This window comes from Pelophylax lessonae, assembly GCF_965119305.1.
Source record: "Pelophylax lessonae genome assembly, chromosome: 1".
Lineage (NCBI taxonomy): Eukaryota > Metazoa > Chordata > Amphibia > Anura > Ranidae > Pelophylax > Pelophylax lessonae.
This window is the reverse complement of record NC_138768.1, coordinates 273,047,733-273,051,955: the sequence shown is the minus strand read 5'-3', so window position 1 is coordinate 273,051,955 and position 4,223 is coordinate 273,047,733.

The window sequence follows — 4,223 nt, the reverse complement described above, 5'->3', positions numbered from 1 at the left end:
TATTAAAGGTAGACCCTTAAAGCAAACCTGTCATGAGAGCAATATGGGGGCTACCATTGCTGATCCGCTTCAAAAAATACTAGTTGCCTATTATACTGACCTACTTTGTGACCTTTAGTAGTCACAAACCAACAGCTAGCATCCAATTAGGAAAGCAGAAGATCTTTATTAAAGTGGAACTGAAATGTATCTGAGCACCGCAAGCTGAAAAACTATTTAATTGATTTGTATTATTCATGGCAAACTCCCCCATCCATCCATGTCTTCATTCCTTATTTTGCGAAAAATCACTTTGAAAAACAAACCCATAGCATTTCTAGCTGTGGCCAGTAAGGGCAGAGGGTTCATGTAGCATTTACGTCTTGGAGTCCATCTGCCCTTAGCTCAGAAATGCAGGCAGGAGGATGTCCATAACTGAGAAAGCCCCTCCTCTAGATGAAAGAAATAAAAAAGGCACATGGGGACTACTGGGATGTATGACATTATATGTCATTTCAGCCTAGGCTAGAAACTAGGAAGCAACTGAAGAAATATAAAAAAAAAGTAAAAAAAAAAAAAAAAAGTAAATATAATATATCTGTGTATCTATTTACAAAGGCTAGCAGCATAAGGATTACAAATAGTTCTGCTTTCAAGTGTATTACTAGGCAAAACCATTTTTTTTAGTTTTGGATAGGGTGGGGAAGTGTTATACCATCTGTCATGTTCTAACCTAAATGCTGTCTGTGTCCCCACTGGAGGGATTAACCTCAGTACTTGTACAAAAAAAGTACTTTTTGTGCAATTTATATACTGGGATGCGGTGCCACATATATTTGAGTCTTGTTTCATATTTTGCTATGTACTCAGTACTTGTACAGGTGACCATAGTCCTCTATGCAGTTGAATGCCCCCCACTTTGGGAGAATTTGGGCACCACATATTGTGCCTTTGGGACAAGATGAGAATGGAAACTTCCCCAAAAAACATCATAAAAAGAAAAACTGCCAGGCATTGTTACCCTTCTTTACTCTACCTAAAATTTAAAAAAAAGGCTTTAATTTTGAAAGACAGCATGTTAGCCAGACAGCTGGAATTTTCAGAATGTATAGATTTATCAATAAGTGTCTTTAAGATTATCTTTATCTTAATATCTTTAAATGAAAAAACACTGCACAACCAATCTAATAATACTCAAATATGCAAAAAAAAAAAAAATCAAATCAAAGCAAAATAATAGTACTCATGTGTCTAATACATACAGTATATACTGTAAGGGAACCATAAGCAAATACATAAAGATATGAGTCCCTTTGAAAAAGTCATAATTGAATGACGAAACGCGTCAGAACGTGGCCAGATAATGTCATCCTCTCAGGCGGAAGTGGAAGTCAGCCATCTTGATATGGTATCTGACGCTAAGGCTCATCCTTAAGGGGAACAGCATGTATTAGAAAGGCAATTGCTTCCAAATGCACTAGGTGAAGTGCACTTATTATTGTGTCACATAGCCCTGCTGGTTAACAAGTTTGACTGGTGTGATAATATATATTGCGCAATGAGGGCTGTTCCTGTTTCCTTGAGCTGACTGGTGATATATGGTTCATGTGGCAGGAGATAATTTCAGGGTGACGAGTTGTGCTGGCCCTATTTCTAGGGCAAGGTGCAGATAGACCTCACATTGAAGTGAATCAATATCTTCAGGTAAGCAATTTTGTTTCTGTGGTGAATAATTATTTATAACTTTAATATTAATAATCCCTTTATGACTACAGTGTACCCATCTTCTACTTCCAGCAGGATAATGCACCATGTCTCAAAGCTCAAATCAAATGGTTTCATGAACATGATAACGTGTTCACCAAAGGCATGTGCACAACGTGTGCCGGATGTACCTGGGCACACCCTAATCACCCCGTGTGGTGCCTATTCTCCCTGCTTCCTGTCCCCCTACCTGCAGGGCTGCCAGCTTCACGCCTCTCCTCTTTTGAGCGGGGCAAAGGGGTAGTAAATATTTCATTAACCGACCCCTTCTTTTTTCTAAATGAACACAGTGAGTAATCTGTACCGATCACTCCTGTCTTCATTCCAAACTGATGCATAGTAAGCTATGTTTACTGCAGGCTGCAGAGGAAGGGTCTGGCGAATCTCTGTCCTCAAAAGTGAGACATCAGGGGTCTGTTTAGACCCTTACTATTTCATCAAAGCCTCATAACAGAGCTACTAAAAAAAATTGGAAAAAAATATTGAAAAATAATATTGTAAAAATAATTAAATTAAAAATAATTAAATTAAAATAAATTGTAAAAAATAATAAAATCATAAAAAAAATAGAAACTACCGACACTATCCACTACCCTACTGACATCAATCCTTGTCTCAAAATGACACAATGTCTCCTGCGCTTAGGAAAATGGCCCCTTCAGATGGATGATTTTAGATCTCCATTATACTTGGAAGTGGCTAATCACGGTCTTGCTGCCCTCACAGACTTGGGGAAGTCTAAATCACTGCAATCATAAAAACGCACAGAGGGAACACCGACCTAGTGCATTATCCTGAGACATTTAATTTATTGAATAAAAACGTGGTAAGTATTATACTCACAAAGTTGCAGTTGATTAAAAGCGTATCACAAATCTCAGCAATATCCATGCAATTGTATCAAGATATACAACAGAAACTGAAGACCCCGTGGGCTGACAGGTTTTGAGGAATTCCTCTTCTTCAGAGCCACCTGAAGAAGGTGGCTAAGCCAAAGAGAAGAAGGTGGCTGAAGAAGTTGGCTCTGAAGGTGGCTGAAGAAGGTGGTTCAGCCAAATAGAAGAAGGTGGCTCCGAAGGTGGCTGAAGAAGGTGGCTAAGTCAAAGAGAAGAAGGTGGCTGAAGAAGGTGGCTCTGAAGGTGGCTGAAGAAGGTGGCTCGGCCAAAGAGAAGAAGGTGGCTGAAGAAGGGGGCTCTGAAGGTGGCTGAAGAAGGTGGCTCAGCCAAAGAGAAGAAGGTGGCTCCGAAGGTGGCTGAAGAAGGTGGCTAAGTCAAAGAGAAGAAGGTGGCTGAAGAAGGTGGCTCTGAAGGTGGCTGAAGAAGGTGGCTCAGCCAAAGAGAAGAAGGTGGCTGAAGAAGGGGGCTCTGAAGGTGGCTGAAGAAGGTGGCTCAGCCAAAGAGAAGAAGGTGGCTCCGAAGGTGGCTGAAGAAGGTGGCTAAGCCAAAGAGAAGAAGGTGACTGAAGAAGGTGGCTCAGCCAAAGAGAAGAAGGTGGCTGAAGAAGGTGGCTCTGAAGGTGGCTGAAGAAGGTGGCTCAGCCATAGAGAAGAAGGTGGCTGAAGAAGGTGGCTCAGCCAAAAAGAAGAAGGTGGCTAAAGAAGGTGGCTCTGAAGGTGGCTGAAGAAGGTGGCTCAGCCATAGAGAAGAAGGTGGCTGAAGATGGTGGCTCTGAAGGTGGCTGAAGAAGGTGGCTCAGCCATAGAGAAGAAGGTGGCTGAAGAAGGTGGCTCTGAAGGTGGCTGAAGAAGGTGGCTCAGCCAAAGAGAAGAAGGTGGCTGAAGAAGGTGGCTCTAAAGGTGGCTGAAGAAGGTGGCTGAAGAAGGTGGCTCTGAAGGTGGCTGAAGAAGGTGGCTCTGAAGGTGGCTGAAGAAGGTGGCTTTGAAGAAGAGGAATTCCTCAAACCCTGTCAGCCCACGGGGTCTTCAATTTCTGTTGTATATCTTGATACAATTGGATGGATATTGCTGAGATTTGTGATACGCTTTTAATCAATTGCAACTTTGTAAGTATCATACTTACCAGGTTTTTATTCAATAAATTAATTGTCTTAGGATAATGCACTAGGTTGGTGCGCCCTCTGTGTGTTTTTTATGGTTGCATCAATCTTTGCTCTACTGACACCTTCCACTGCTCTGCTGATATACATGCATGTGTGTTTTTTGCTCTGGGGTGCACACCCTAATGCAATAGGCTGCGCACACCAATGAAGTTCACTGTACTTCAATGGCCTCCACACTCACCAGAACTCTATCTAATAGAGCACCTTTTGGATGTGGTGGAAAGGGAGATTGGCATCATGGATGTGCACCCAACAAATACGCAGCAACTGTGCGTTGCTATTATGTCAACATCTGAGGAACGTTTCCAACACCTTGTTGAGTCTATGTCACAAAGAAATAAGGCAGTTCTGAAGGCAAAAGGGAGATCCAACCCGGTACTAGCAAGGTGTACCTAATAAAGTGGCCGGTGAGTATATATTTA